This window comes from Corythoichthys intestinalis, chromosome 1 (assembly GCF_030265065.1).
Source record: "Corythoichthys intestinalis isolate RoL2023-P3 chromosome 1, ASM3026506v1, whole genome shotgun sequence".
In the NCBI taxonomy this organism is placed as follows: domain Eukaryota; kingdom Metazoa; phylum Chordata; class Actinopteri; order Syngnathiformes; family Syngnathidae; genus Corythoichthys; species Corythoichthys intestinalis.
The window spans coordinates 85,013,982-85,031,450 of NC_080395.1; positions in this window are offsets into that span (position 1 = coordinate 85,013,982).

The window sequence follows — 17,469 nt, forward strand, 5'->3', positions numbered from 1 at the left end:
CTCCAAATCAACAGAAAATGACCAGATATCAATAGGACGTATACCCCAAACGTCCCCAACTCCATTGACGCTTATGGGGGGTGCTGCCATTGACGTCCATAGACGTCCAAAATTTTTCCCATTCATTTTCAATGGGAAATTTTTTTTTTCCCCCAAATCAACAGAAAATGACTAGATATCATTAGGACGTGTCCCCCAAATGTCCCCGATTGCATTGCCGCTTATGGAGGGTGATGCCATTGACGTTCATGGACGTCCAAACTTCCCAATCATTTCCAAAGCCATTTCTTCATGTTTGTTCATTCTATTGATGCCAATGTACTTGGATTCCATTGACGCTTATGTAAGTTGATACCATTGACGTCCATGGACGTCCAAAATTTTTCCCATTCATTTTCAATGGGAATTTTTTTTTTTTTCCCAAATCAACAGAAAATGACTAGATATCATTAGGACTTGTCCCCCAAATGTCCCCGATTGCATTGCCGCTTATGGGGGGTGATGCCATTGACGTCCATGGACGTCCAAACTTCCCAATCATTTCCAAAGCCATTTCTTCATGTTTGTTCATTCTATTGATGCCAATGTACTTGGATTCCATTGACGCTTATGTAAGTTGATACCATTGACGTCCATGGACGTCCAAACTTCCCAATCATTTCCAAAGCCATTTCTTCATGTTTGTTCATTCTATTGATGCCAATGTACTTGGATTCCATTGACGCTTATGTAAGTTGATACCATTGACGTCCATGGACGTCCAAAATTTTTCCCATTCATTTTCAATGGGAATTTTTTTTTTTTTCCCAAATCAACAGAAAATGACTAGATATCATTAGGACGTGTCCCCCAAATGTCCCCGATTGCATTGCCGCTTATGGAGGGTGATGCCATTGACGTTCATGGACGTCCAAACTTCCCATTCATTTCCAATGGCATTTCTTCATGTTTGTTCATTTTATTGATGCCAATGTACTTGGATTCCATTGACGCTTATGTAAGTTGATACCATTGACGTCCATGGACGTCCAAAATTTTTCCCATTCATTTTCAATGGGGAAAAAACAAAATTACCCCAAATCAACAAAAAATGACCAGATATCAATAGGACGTGTCCCCCAAACTTCCCCAATTCCATTGACGCTTATGAGGGGTGCCGCCATTGACTTACATGGACGTCCAAAATTTTTCCCATTCATTTTCAATGAGGAAAAAACTAAATTTCTCCAAATCAACAGAAAATGACCAGATATCAATAGGACGTATATCCCAAACGTCCCTAATTCCATTGACGCTTATGGGGGGTGCTGCCATTGACGTCCAAAATTTTACCCATTCATTTTCAATGGGAATTTTTTTTTTTTTCCCCAAATCAACAGAAAATGACTAGATATCAATAGGACCTGTCCCCCAAATGTCCCCGATTGCATTGCTGCTTATGGAGGGTGATGCCATTGACGTCCAGGGACGTCCAAACTTCCCATTCATTTCCAATGGCATTTCTTCACGTTTGTTCATTCTTTTGATGCCAATGTACTTGGATTCCATTGACGCTTATGTAAGTTGATACCATTGACGTCCATGGACGTCCAAAATTTTTCCCATTCATTTTCAATGGGAATTTTTTTTTTTCCCCAAATCAACAGAAAATGACTAGATATCAATACGACGTTTCCCCCAAATGTCCCCGATTGCATTACCGCTTATGGGGGGTGATGCCATTGACGTCCATGGACGTCCAAACTTCCCAATCATTTCCAAAGCCATTTCTTCATGTTTGTTCATTCTATTGATGCCAATGTACTTGGATTCCATTGACGCTTATGTAAGTTGATACCATTGACGTCCATGGACGTCCAAAATTTTTCCCATTCATTTTCAATGGGAAATTTTTTTTTTTCCCCAAATCAACAGAAAATGACTAGATATCATTAGGACGTGTCCCCCAAACTTCCCCAATTCCATTAACAATTATGAAAGGTGCCGCCATTGACGTCCATGGACGTCCAATTCTCCCATTCATTTCTAACGGCTTTTACTTTGTTTTTTGCCAATGACTGGCATTATGATCCATTCTATTGATAGACCTGAGTGGGGCTAAGATCTGTATCTCCACAGAGGAAAGACCAAGGTGTGTAATTTCTCCCGAAATTGCAGTTTCTAGTTATTATTATTATTATTTATTCATCTTATTCTCCGCGTTTTTTTGAGCCAACGCACAGCCTAAACCGTAGCCCCGATCGGCACCGTTCAAGTATCGGCATGACCGGAATTTTCGCGTGACGATGGGAATTTTTCAAAACGCCACGAAAAATTTTCCGTTCGCCCGTAAACGGCAATTTTCCGAAAAAAAAAAAAAGTTTAAAAATGTATCTAGTCCTACAATTTTTGACCAAATCACATAATTTGGGCATCAAAAATTCCGGGACGGTGAGGGGCATAAAAGTTGTATACAGAATTTGGAAAAAAATTACGCTTCCTCGGAAATTTGCCAAAAACTATCCCATTCATTTCGAATGGGAAAAGTCCCATTCACTTCCAATGGGATTTCCAATGGAATTTACATTGCATTGATGCCATTGACGGCCATGCATGTCGAATCTACTGATGCCAATGTACTTGGATTCAATTGACTATATGGATGTCGATGCCATTGTCTGCCATGGACGTCCAAAATTTTTCCCATTCATTTTCAATGGGGAAAAAACAAAATTACCCCAAATCAACAGAAAATGACCAGATATCAATAGGACGTGTCCCCCAAACTTCCCCAATTCCATTGACGCTTATGAAGGGTGCCGCCATTGACTTACATGGACGTCCAAAATTTTTCCCATTCATTTTCAATGGGGAAAAAACTACATTTCTCCAAATCAACAGAAAATGACCAGATATCAATAGGACGTATATCCCAAACGTCCCCAATTCCATTGACGCTTATGGGGGGTGCTGCCATTGACGTCCATGGACGTCCAAAATTTTACCCATTCATTTTCAATGGGAAATTTTTTTTTTTCCCCAAATCAACAGAAAATGACTAGATATCAATAGGACCTGTCCCCCAAATGTCCCCGATTGCATTGCTGCTTATGGAGGGTGATGCCATTGACGTCCAGGGACGTCCAAACTTCCCATTCATTTCCAATGGCATTTCTTCATGTTTGTTCATTCTTTTGATGCCAATGTACTTGGGTTCCATTGACGCTTATGTAAGTTTATACCATTGACGTCCATGGACGTCCAAAATTTTTCCCATTCATTTTCAATGGGAATTTTTTTTTTTTTCCCCCAAATCAACAGAAAATGACTAGATATCAATAGGACGTTTCCCCCAAATGTGCCCGATTGCATTGCTGCTTATGGAGGGTGATGCCATTGACGTCCACGGACGTCCAAACTTCCCATTCATTTCCAATGGCATTTCTTCATGTTTGTTCATTCTATTGATGCCAATGTACTTGGATTCCATTGACGCTTATGTAAGTTGATACCATTGACGTCCATGGACGTCCAAAATTTTTCCCATTCATTTTCAATGGGAATTTTTTTTTTTTCCCCAAATCAACAGAATATGACTAGATATCATTAGGACGTGTCCCCCAAATGTCCCCGATTGCATTGCCGCTTATGGGGGGTGATGCCATTGACGTCCATGGACGTCCAAACTTCCCATTAAATACCAATGGCATTTCTTCATGTTTGTTCATTCTTTTGATGCCAATGTACTTGGATTCCATTGACGCTTATGTAAGTTTATACCATTGACGTCCATGGACGTCCAAAATTTTTCCCATTCATTTTCAATGGGAATTTTTTTTTTTTCCCCAAATCAACAGAAAATGACTAGATATCAATAGGACGTTTCCCCCAAATGTGCCCGATTGCATTGCTGCTTATGGAGGGTGATGCCATTGACGTCCACGGACGTCCAAACTTCCCATTCATTTCCAATGGCATTTCTTCATGTTTGTTCATTCTATTGATGCCAATGTACTTGGATTCCATTGACGCTTATGTAAGTTGATACCATTGACGTCCATGGACGTCCAAAATTTTTCCCATTCATTTTCAATGGGAATTTTTTTTTTTTTCCCCAAATCAACAGAAAATGACTAGATATCATTAGGACGTGTCCCCCAAATGTCCCCGATTGCATTGCCGCTTATGGGGGGTGATGCCATTGACGTCCATGGACGTCCAAACTTCCCATTCATTTCCAAAGGCATTTCTTCATGTTTGTTCATTCTATTGATGCCAATGTACTTGGATTCCATTCACGCTTATGTAAGTTGATACCATTGACGTCCATGGACGTCCAAAATTTTTCCCATTCATTTTCAATGGGATTTTTTTTTTTTCCCCAAATCAACAGAAAACGACTAGATATCATTAGGACGTGTCCCCCAAATGTCCCCGATTGCATTGCCGCTTATGGAGGGTGATGCCATTGACGTTCATGGACGTCCAAACTTCCCATTCATTTCCAATGGCATTTCTTCATGTTTGTTCATTTTATTGATGCCAATGTACTTGGATTCCATTGACGCTTATGTAAGTTGATACCATTGACGTCCATGGACGTCCAAAATTTTTCCCATTCATTTTCAATGGGAATTTTTTTTTTTTCCCAAATCAACAGAAAATGACTAGATATCAATAGGACGTGTCCCCCAAACTTCCCCGATTCCATTAACAATTATGGAGGGTGCTGCCATTGACGGACATGGACGTCCAATTCTCCCAATCTTTTCTAATGGCTTTAACTATGTTTAGTGCCAATGACTGGCATTATGATCCATTCTATTGATAGACCTGAGTGGGGCTAAGATCTGTATCTCCACAGAGGAAAGACCAAGGTGTGTAATTTCTCCCGAAATTGCAGTTTCTAGTTATTACCTTGGTCTTTCCTATGGAAAGAACAAGGTATTGTTATTCTGCAACTTTATTCGCCTTATTATTATTATTATTATATCATCAAATTATTCTCCGCGTTTTTTCGGCGCGCCGCGCAGCCCGAACCGTACCACCGATCGGCACCATTCAAGTATTGACACGACCGGATTTTTCGCGCGACGCAGGGACTTTTTCAAAATCCCCCGAAAAATTTTCCGTTCGCCCGTAAACGGCAATTTTCCGGAAAAAAAAAAAAGTTTAAAAATGTATCTAGTCCTACAATTTTTGACCAAATCACATAATTTGGGTATCAAAAATTCCGGGACGGTGAGGGGCATAAAAGTTGTATACAGAATTTGGCAAAAATTTACGGTTCCCCGGTAATTTGCCAAAAACTCTCCCATTCATTTCTAATGGGAGAATTTCCCATTCATTTCAATGGGATTTCCAATGGAATTTACATCATTGATGCCATTGACGGCCATGCATGTCGAATCTATTGATGCCAATGTACTTGGATTCAATTGACTATATGAATGTCGATGCCATTGACGGCCATGGACGTCCAAAATTTTTCCCATTCATTTTCAATGGGGAAAAAACTACACTTCCCCAAATCAACAGAAAATGACCAGATATCAATAGGATGTGTCCCCCAAATGTCCCCAACTCCATTGACGCTTATAGGGGGTGCTGCCATTGACGTCCTTGGACGTCCAAAATTTTTCCCATTCATTTTCAATGGGGAAAAAACTAAATTTCCCCAAATCAACAGAAAATGACCAGATATTAATAGGACGTATACCCCAAACGTCCCCAAATCCATTGACGCTTATGGAGGGTGCTGCCATTGACGTCCATGGACGTCCAAAATTTTTCCCATTCATTTTCAATGGGAATTTTTTTTTTTTTCCCCAAATCAACAGAAAATGACTAGATATCATTAGGACGTGTCCCCCAAATGTCCCCGATTGCATTGCCGCTTATGGAGGGTGATGCCATTGACGTCCATGGACGTCCAAACTTCCCATTCATTTCCAATGGCATTTCTTCATGTTTTTTCATTCTATTGATGCCAATGTACTTGGATTCCATTGACGCTTATGTAAGTTGATACCATTGGCGTCCATGGACGTCCAAAATTTTTCCCATTCATTTTCAATGGGAAATTTTTTTTTTTCCCCAAATCAACAGAAAATGACTAGATATCAATAGGACGTGTCGCCCAAATGTCCCCGATTGCATTGCCTCTTATGGAGGGTGATGCCATTGACGTTCATGGACGTCCAAACTTCCCATTCATTTCCAATGGCATTTCTTCATGTTTGTTCATTCTATTGATGCCAATGTACTTGGATTCCATTGACGCTTATGTAAATTCATACCATTGACGTCCATGGACGTCCAAAATTTTTCCCATTCATTTTCAATGGGAATTTTTTTTTTCCCCCCAAATCAACAGAAAATGACTAGATATCATTAGGACGTGTCCCCCAAATGTCCCCGATTGGATTGCTGCTTATGGAGGGTGATGCCATTGACGTCCATGGACGTCCAAACTTCCCATTCATTTCCAATGGCATTTCTTCATGTTTGTTCATTCTATTGATGCCAATGTACTTGGATTACATTGACACTTATGTAAGTTGATACCATTGACGTCCATGGACGTCCAAAATTTTTCCCATTCATTTTCAATGGGAATTTTTTTTTTTTCCCCAAATCAACAGAAAATGACTAGATATCATTAGGACATGTCCCCCAAATGTCCCCGATTGCATTGCCGCTTATGGGGGGTGATGCCATTGACGTCCATGGACGTCCAAACTTCCCAATCATTTCCAAAGGCATTTCTTCATGTTTGTTCATTCTATTGATGCCAATGTACTTGGATTCCATTGACGCTTATGTAAGTTGATACCATTGACGTCCATGGACGTCCAAAATTTTTCCCATTCATTTTCAATGGCATTTTTTTTTTTTTCCCAAATCAACAGAAAATGACTAGATATCATTAGGACGTGTCCCCCAAATGTCCCCGATTGCATTGCCGCTTATGGAGGGTGATGCCATTGACGTTCATGGACGTCCAAACTTCCCATTCATTTCCAATGGCATTTCTTCATGTTTGTTCATTTTATTGATGCCAATGTACTTGGATTCCATTGACGCTTATGTAAGTTGATACCATTGACGTCCATGGACGTCCAAAATTTTTCCCATTCATTTTCAATGGGAAATTATTTTTTTTTTCCCCAAATCAACAGAAAATGACTACATATCATTAGGACGTGTCCCCCAAACTTCCCCGATTCCATTAACAATTATGAAAGGTGCCGCCATTGACGTCCATGTACGTCCAATTCTCCCATTCATTTCTAACGGCTTTTACTTTGTTTTTTGCCAATGACTGGCATTATGATCCATTCTATTGATAGACCTGAGTGGGGCTAAGATCTGTATCTCCACAGAGGAAAGACCAAGGTGTGTAATTTCTCCCGAAATTGCAGTTTCTAGTTATTATAATTGTTGACGTTTTATTCGGCGCGCCGCGCAGCCCGAACCATACCTCCGATCGGTACCGTTCAAGTATCGGCACGACCGGAATTTTCGCGCGACGATGGGAATTTTTCAAACGGCCCCGAAAAATTTTCCGTTCGCCCGTAAACGGCAAATTTCCGGAAAAAAAAAAAGTTTCAAAACGCTACTTGTCCTACAATTTTTGACGAAATAACATAATTTGGACATCAAAAATTCCGGGACGGTGGGGGGCATAAAGATTGTATACAGAATTTGGAAAAAATTTACGGTTCTCCGGATATTTGCCAGAAACTATCCCATTCATTTCCAATGGGAAAAGTTCCCATTCACTTTCAACAGTATTTCCAATGGACTTTACATTGCATTGATGCCATTGACGGCCATGCATGTCGAATCTATTGATGCCAATGTACTTGGATTCATTTGACTATATGGATGTCGATGCCATTGACGGCCATGGACGTCCAAAATTTTTCCCATTCATTTTCAATGGGGAAAAAACTACATTTCCCCAAATCAACAGAAAATGACCAGATATCAATAGGACGTGTCCCCCAAACGTCCCCAACTCCATTGACGCTTATAGGGGGTGCTGCCATTGACGTCCATGGACGTCCAAAATTTTTCCCATTCATTTTCAATGGGGAAAAAACTAAATTTCCCCAAATCAACAGAAAATGACCAGATATTAATAGGACGTAAACCCCAAACGTCCCCAACTCCATTGACGCTTATGGGGGGTGCTGCCATTGACGTCCATGGACGTCCAAAATTTTTCCCATTCATTTTCAATGGGGAAAAAACTAAATTTCCCCAAATCATCAGAAAATGACCAGTTATTAATAGGACGTCTCCCCCAAATGTCCCCAACTCCATTGACGCTTATAGGGGGTGCTGCCATTGACGTCCATGGACGTCCAAAAATTTTCCCATTCATTTTCAATGGGGAAAAAACTAAATTTCCCCAAATCAACAGAAAATGACCAGATATTAATAGGACGTATACCCCAAACGTCCCCAATTCCATTTACGCTTATGGAGGGTGATGCCATTGACGTTCACGGACGTCCAAACTTCCCATTCATTTCCAATGGCATTTCTTCATGTTTGTTCATTCTATTGATGCCAATGTACTTGGATTCCATTGACGCCTATGTAAGTTGATACCATTGACGTCCATGGACGTCCAAAATTTTTCCCATTCATTTTCAATGGGAATTTTTTTTTTTTCCCCAAATCAACAAAAAATGACTAGATATCATTAGGACGTGTCCCCCAAATGTCCCCGATTGCATTGCCGCTTATGGAGGGTGATGCTATTGACTTCCATGGACGTCCAAAATTCCCATTCATTTCCAATGGCATTTCTTCATGTTTGTTCATTCTATTGATGCCAATGTACTTCGATTCCATTGGCGCTTATGTAAGTTGATACCATCGACGTCCATGGACGTGCAAAAATTTTCCCATTCATTTTCAATGTTTTTTTTTTTTTTTTCGCCAAATCAACAGAAAATGACTAGATATCAATAGGACATGTACCCCAAATGTCCCCGATTGCATTGCTGCTTATGGAGGGTGATGCCATTGACGTCCACGGACGTCCAAACTTCCCATTCATTTCCAATGTCATTTCTTCATGTTTGTTCATTCTATTGATGCCAATGTACTTGGATTCCATTGACGCTTATGTAAGTTGATACCATTGACGTCCATAGACGTCCTAAATTTTTCCCATTCATTTTCAATGGGAATTTTTTTTTTTCCCCAAATCAACAGAAAATGACTACATATCATTAGGACGTGTCCCCCAAATTTCCCGATTGCATTGCCGCTTATGGAGGGTGATGCCATTGACGTTCATGGACGTCCAAACTTCCCATTAAATCCCAATGGCATTTCTTCATGTTTGTTCATTCTATTGATGCCAATGTACTTGGTATCCATTGACGCTTATGTAAGTTGATACCATTGACGTCCATGGACGTCCAAAATTTTTCCCATTCATTTTCAATGGGAATTTTTTTTTTTTCCCCAAATCAACAAAAAATGACCAGATATCAATAGGACGTGTCCCCCAAACTTCCCCAATTCCATTGACGCTTATGGAGGGTGCCGCCATTGACGGCTATGGAAGTCCAAATTTCCCATTCATTTCTAATGGCATTAAATTATGTTTTTTCATTCTATTGATGCCAATGTACTTGGTATCCATTGACGCTTATGTAAGTTGATACCATTGACGTCCATGGACGTCCAAAATTTTTCCCATTCATTTTCAATGGGAATTTTTTTTTTTCCCCAAATCAACAAAAAATGACCAGATATCAATAGGACGTGTCCCCCAAACTTCTCCAATTCTATTGACGCTTATGAAGGGTGCCGCCATTGATGGCCATGGACATCCAATTCTCCCAATCTTTTCTAATGGCTTTTACTTTGTTTAGTGACATTGACTGGCATTATGGTCCATTCTATTGATAGACCTGAGTGGGGCTAAGATTTGTATCTCCACAGAGGAAAGACCAAGGTGTAATTTCTCCCGAAATTGCAGTTTCTAGTTATTATTATGCAATGGTTTCTCCGCGTTTTTTCGGCGCGCCGCGCAGCCCGAACCATACCAACGATCGGCACCGTTCAAGTATCGACACGACCGGAATTTTCGCGCGACGATGGGAATTTTTCAAACGACCCCGAAAATTTTTTCGTTCGCCCGTAAACGGCGATTTTCCGATTTTTTACAACTTTTTCAAAACGCTACATGTCCTACAATTTTTGACCAAATCACATAATTTGGACATCAAAAATTCCGGGACGGTGGGGGGCATAAAGATTGTATACAGAATTTGGAAAAAATTTACGGTTCTCCGGATATTTGCCAAAAACTATCCCATTCATTTCCAATGGGAAAAGTTCCCATTCACTTTCAATAGTATTTCCAATGGACTTTACATTGCATTGATGCCATTGACGGCCATGCATGTCGAATCTATTGATGCCAATGTACTTGGATTCATTTGACTATATGGATGTCGATGCCATTGACGGCCATGGACGTCCAAAATTTTTCCCATTCATTTTCAATGGGGAAAAAACTAAATTTCCCCAAATCAACAGAAAATGACCAGATATTAATAGGACGTATACCCCAAACGTCCCCAACTCCATTGACGCATATGGGGGGTGCTGCCATTGACGTCCATGGACGTCCAAAATTTTTCCCATTCATTTTTAATGGGGAAAAAACTAAATTTCCCCAAATCAACAGAAAATGACCAGTTATCAATAGTACGTCTCCCCCAAACGTTCCGAACTCCATTGACGCTTATAGGGGGTGCTGCCATTGACGTCCATGGACGTCCAAAAATTTTCCCATTCATTTTCAATGGGGAAAAAACTAAATTTCCCCAAATCAACAGAAAATGACCAGATATTAATAGGACGTATACCCCAAACGTCCCCAATTCCATTTACGCTTATGGAGGGTGATGCCATTGACGTTCATGGACGTCCAAACTTCCCATTCATTTCCAATGGCATTTCTTCATGTTTGTTCATTCTATTGATGCCAATGTACTTGGATTCCATTGACGCCTATGTAAGTTGATACCATTGACGTCCATGGACGTCCAAAATTTTTCCCTTTCATTTTCAATGGGAATTTTTTTTTTTTTTCCCCCAAATCAACAAAAAATGGTTAGATACCAATAAGACGTGTACCCCAAATGTCTCAGATTGCATTGCTGCTTATGGAGGGTGATGCCATTGACGTCCACGGACGTCCAAACTTCCCATTAATTTCCAAGGGCATTTCTTCATGTTTGTTCATTCTATTGTTGCCAATGTACTTGGATTCCATTGACGCTTATGTAAGTTGATACCATTGACGTCCATGGACGTCCAAAAATTTTCCCATTCATTTTAAATGGGAATTTTTTTTTTCCCCCCAAATCAACAGAAAATGACTAGATATCAATAGGACGTGTCCCCCAAATGTCCCCGATTGTATTGCTGCTTATGGAGGGTGATGCCATTGACGTCCACGGACGTCCAAACTTCCCATTCATTACCAATGGCATTTCTTCATATATGTTCATTTTATTGATGCTAATGTACTTGGATTCCATTGACGCTTATGTAAGTTGATACCATTGACGTCCATGGACGTCCAAAAATTTTCCCATTCATTTTTAATGGGAATTTTTTTTCCTCCTCCAAATCAACAGATAATGACTAGATATCAATAGGACGTGTCCCCCAAACTTCCCCAATTACATTGACGCTTATGGAGGGTGCTGCCATTGACGGACATGGACGTCCAATTCTCCCAATCATTTCTAATCGCTTTTACTTTATTTAGTGCCATTGACTGGCATTATGGTCCATTCTATTGATAGACCTGAGTGGGGCTAAGATTTGTATCTCCACAGAGGAAAGACCAAGGTGTAATTTCTCCCGAAATTGCAGTTTCTAGTTACCTTGGTCTTTCCAAGGGAAAGAACAAGGTTATGTTGTTGTACAACTTTATTGTACTTCTTTATTTATTTTTATTATTTATTACCTTGGTCTTTCCAAGGGAAAGAACAAGGTTATGTTGTTGTACAACTTTATTGTACTTTTTCTTTATTCTTTATTACCTTGGTCTTTCTGAAAGAAAGAACAAGGTTATGTTATTCTACGACTTTATTATTATTATGCAATGGTTTCTCCGCGTTTTTTCGGCGCGCCGCGCAGCCCGAACCGTACCACCGATCGGCACCGTTCAAGTATCGACACGACCGGAATTTTCGCGCGACGATGGGAATTTTTCAAACGACCCCGAAAAATTTTTCGTTCGCCCGTAAACGGCGATTTTCCGATTTTTTACAACTTTTTTAAAACGCTACTTGTCCTACAATTTTGGACCAAATCACATAATTTGGACATCAAAAATTCCGGGACGGTGGGGGGCATAAAGATTGTATACAGAATTTGGAAAAAATTGACGGTTCTCCGGATATTTGCCAAAAACTATCCCATTCATTTCCAATGGGAAAAGTTCCCATTCACTTTCAATAGTATTTCCAATGGACTTTACATTGCATTGATGCCATTGACGGCCATGCATGTCGAATCTATTGATGCCAATGTACTTGGATTCATTTGACTATATGGATGTTGATGCCATTGACGGCCATGGACGTCCAAAAATTTTCCCATTCATTTTCAATGGGGAAAAAACTAAATTTCCCCAAATCAACAGAAAATGACCAGATATTAATAGGACGTATACCCCAAACGTCCCCAACTCCATTGACGCTTATGGGGGGTGCTGCCATTGACGTCCATGGACGTCCAAAATTTTTCCCATTCATTTTCAATGGGGAAAAAACTAAATTTCCCCAAATCATCAGAAAATGACCAGTTATCAATAGTACGTCTCCCCCAAACGTTCCGAACTCCATTGACGCTTATAGGGGGTGCTGCCATTGACGTCCATGGACGTCCAAAAATTTTCCCATTCATTTTCAATGGGGAAAAAACTAAATTTCCCCAAATCAACAGAAAATGACCAGATATTAATAGGACGTATACCCCAAACGTCCCCAACTCCATTGACGCTTATGGGGGGTGCTGCCATTGACGTCCATGGACGTCCAAAAATTTTCCCATTCATTTTCAATGGGAATTTTTTTTTTTTCCCCAAATCAACAGAAAATGACTAGATATCATTAGGACGTGTCCCCCAAATGTCCCCGATTGCATTGCCGCTTATGGAGGGTGATGCCATTGACGTTCATGGACGTCCAAACTTCCCATTAAATCCCAATGGCATTTCTTCATGTTTGTTCATTCTATTGATGCCAATGTACTTGGATTCCATTGACGCTTATGTAAGTTGATACCATTGACGTCCATGGACGTCCAAAATTTTTCCCATTCATTTTCAATGGGAAATTTTTTTTTTTCCCCAAATCAACAGAAAATGACTAGACATCATTAGGACGTGTCCCCCAAATGTCCCCGATTGCATTGCTGCTTATGGAGGGTGATGCCATTGACGTTCATGGACGTCCAAACTTCCCATTCATTTCCAATGGCATTTCTTCATGTTTGTTCATTCTATTGATGCCAATGTACTTGGATTCCATTGACGCTTATGTAAGTTGATACCATTGACGTCCATGGACGTCCAAAATTTTTCCCATTCATTTTCAATGGGAATTTTTTTTTTTTCCCCAAATCAACAAAAAATGACCAGATATCAATAGGACGTGTCCCCCAAATGTCCCCGATTGGATTGGCGCTTATGGAGGGTGATGCCATTGACGTCCATGGACGTCCAAACTTCCCATTCATTTCCAATGGCATTTCTTCATGTTTGTTCATTCTATTGATTCCAATGTACTTGGATTCCATTGACGCTTATGTAAGTTGATACCATTGACGTCCATGGACGTCCAAAATTTTTCCCATTCATTTTCAATGGGAATTTTTTTTTTTTTCCCCAAATCAACAAAAAATGACCAGATATCAATAGGACGTGTCCCCCAAACTTCTCCAATTCCATTGACGCTTATGAAGGGTGCCGCCATTGACGGCCATGGACGTCCAATTCTCCCAATCTTTTCTAATGGCTTTTACTTTGTTTAGTGCCATTGACTGGCATTATGGTCCATTCTATTGATAGACCTGAGTGGGGCTAAGATTTGTATCTCCACAGAGGAAAGACCAAGGTGTAATTTCTCCCGAAATTGCAGTTTCTAGTTTATTATTATAATTCAATAATTGTTGACGTTTTTTTCGGCGCGCCGCGCAGCCCGAACCATACCTCCGATCGGTACCGTTGAAGTATCGGCACGACCAGAATTTTCACGCGACGATGGGAATTTTTCAAACGGCCCCAAAAATTTTCCGTTCGCCCGTAAACGGCAAATTTCCGGAAAAAAAAAAAAGTTTCAAAACGCTACTTGTCCTACAATTTTTGACGAAATCACATAATTTGGACATCAAAAATTCCGGGACGGTGGGGGGCATAAAGATTGTATACAGAATTTGGAAAAAATTTACGGTTCTCCGGATATTTGCCAAAAACTATCCCATTCATTTCCAATGGGAAAAGTTCCCATTCACTTTCAATAGTATTTCCAATGGACTTTACATTGCATTGATGCCATTGACGGCCATGCATGTCGAATCTATTGATGCCAATGTACTTGGATTCATTTGACTATATGGATGTCGATGCCATTGACTGCCATGGACGTCCAAAATTTTTCCCATTCATTTTCAATGGGGAAAAAACTAAATTTCCCCAAATCAACAGAAAATGACCAGATATTAATAGGACGTAAACCCCAAACGTCCCCAACTCCATTGACGCTTATGGTGGCTGCTGCCATTGACGTCCATGGACGTCCAAAATTTTTACCATTCATTTTCAATGGGGAAAAAACTAAATTTCCCCAAATCATCAGAAAATGACCAGTTATCAATAGGACGTCTCCCCCAAATGTCCCCAACTCCATTGACGCTTATAGGGGGTGCTGCCATTGACGTCCATGGACGTCCAAAAATTTTCCCATTCATTTTCAATGGGGAAAAAACTAAATTTCCCCAAATCAACAGAAAATGACCAGATATTAATAGGACGTATACCCCAAACGTCCCCAATTCCATTTACGCTTATGGAGGGTGATGCCATTGACGTTCATGGACGAGCAAACTTCCCATTCATTTCCAATGGCATTTCTTCATGTTTGTTCATTCTATTGATGCCAATGTACTTGGATTCCATTGACGCCTATGTAAGTTGATACCATTGACGTCCATGGACGTCCAAAATTTTTCCCATTCATTTTCAATGGGAATTTTTTTTTTTTCCCCAAATCAACAAAAAATGACTAGATATCATTAGGACGTGTCCCCCAAATGTCCCCGATTGCATTGCCGCTTATGGAGGGTGATGCCATTGACTTCCATGGACGTCCAAACTTCCCATTTATTTCCAATGGCATTTCTTCATGTTTGTTCATTCTATTGATGCCAATGTACTTGGATTCCATTGACGCTTATGTAAGTTGATACCATTGACGTCCATGGACGTCCAAAAATTTTCCCATTCATTTTCAATGGGAATTTTTTTTTTTTCCCCAAATCAACAGAAAATGACTAGATATCAATAGGACGTGTCCCCCAAATGTCCCCGATTGCATTGCCTCTTATGGAGGGTGATGCCATTGACGTCCACGGACGTCCAAACTTCCCATTCATTTCCAATGGCATTTCTTCATGTTTGTTCATTCTATTGATGCCAATGTACTTGGTATCCATTGACGCTTATGTAAGTTGATACCATTGACGTCCATGGACGTCCAAAATTTTTCCCATTCATTTTCAATGGGAATTTTTATTTTCCCCAAATCAACAAAAAATGACCAGATATCAATAGGACGTGTCCCCCAAACTTTTCCAATTCCATTGACGCTTATGAAGGGTGCCGCCATTGACGGCCATGGACATCCAATTCTCCCAATCTTTTCTAATGGCTTTTACTTTGTTTAGTGACATTGACTGGCATTATGGTCCATTCTATTGATAGACCTGAGTGGGGCTAAGATTTGTATCTCCACAGAGGAAAGACCAAGGTGTAATTTCTCCCGAAATTGCAGTTTCTAGTTATTATTCAATAATTGTTGACGTTTTTTTCGGCGCGTCGCGCAGCCCGAACCGTACCACCGATCGGTACCGTTCAAGTATCGGCACGACCGGAATTTTTGCGTGACGATGGGAATTTTTCAAACGGCCCCGAAAAATTTTCCGTTCGCCCGTAAACGGGAAATTTCCGGAAAAAAAAAAAAGTTTCAAAACGCTACTTGTCCTACAATTTTTGACCAAATCGCATAATTTGGGCATCAAAAATTCCGGGACGGTGAGGGGCATAAAGATTGTATACAGAATTTGGAAAAAATTTACGGTTCCCCGGATATTTGCCAAAAACTATCCCATTCATTTCTAATGGGAAAAATCCCCATTCACTTTCAATGGGATTTCAATGGAATTTACATTGCATTGATGCCATTGACGGCCATGCATGTCGAATATACTGATGCCAATGTACTTGGGTTCTATTGACTATATGGATGTCGATGCCATTGACGGCCATGGACGTCCAAAATTTTTCCCATTCATTTTCAGTGGGGAAAAAACTAAATTTCCCCAAATCAACAGAAAATGACCAGATATCAATAGGATGTGTCCCCCAAACTTCCCCAATTCCATTGACGCTTATGAAGGGTGCCGCCATTGACTTCCATGGACGTCCAAAATTTTTCCCATTCATTTTCATTTGGGAAAAAACTACATTTCCCCAAATCAACAGAAAATGACCAGATATCAATAGGACGTGTCCCCCAAACGTCCCCAACTCAATTGACGCTTATAGAGGGTGCTGCCATTGACGTCCATGGACGTCCAAAATTTTTCCCATTCATTTTCAATGGGGAAAAAACTAAATTTCCCCAAATCAACAGAAAATGACCAGATATCAATAGGACGTATACCCCAAACGTCCCCAACTCCATTGACGCTTATGGGGAGTGCTGCCATTGACGTCCATGGACGTCCAAATTTTTCCCATTCATTTTCAATGGCAAAAACAAAAAATGTCCCCAAATCAGTAGGAAATCACCAGATATCAATAGGACCTTTACCCCAAACGTCCCCAATTCCATTTACGCTTATGGAGGGTGATGCCATTGACGTTCATGGACGTCCAAACTTCCCATTCATTTCCAATGGCATTTCTTCATGTTTGTTCATTCTATTGATGCCAATGTACTTGGATTCCATTGACGCCTATGTAAGTTGATAACATTGACGTCCATGGACGTCCAAAATTTTTCCCATTCATTTTCAATGGGAATTTTTTTTTTTTCCCCAAATCAACAAAAAATGACTAGATATCATAAGGACGTGTCCCCCAGATGTCCCCGATTGCATTGCCGCTTATGGAGGGTGATGCCATTGACGTTCATGGACGTCCAAAATTCCCAT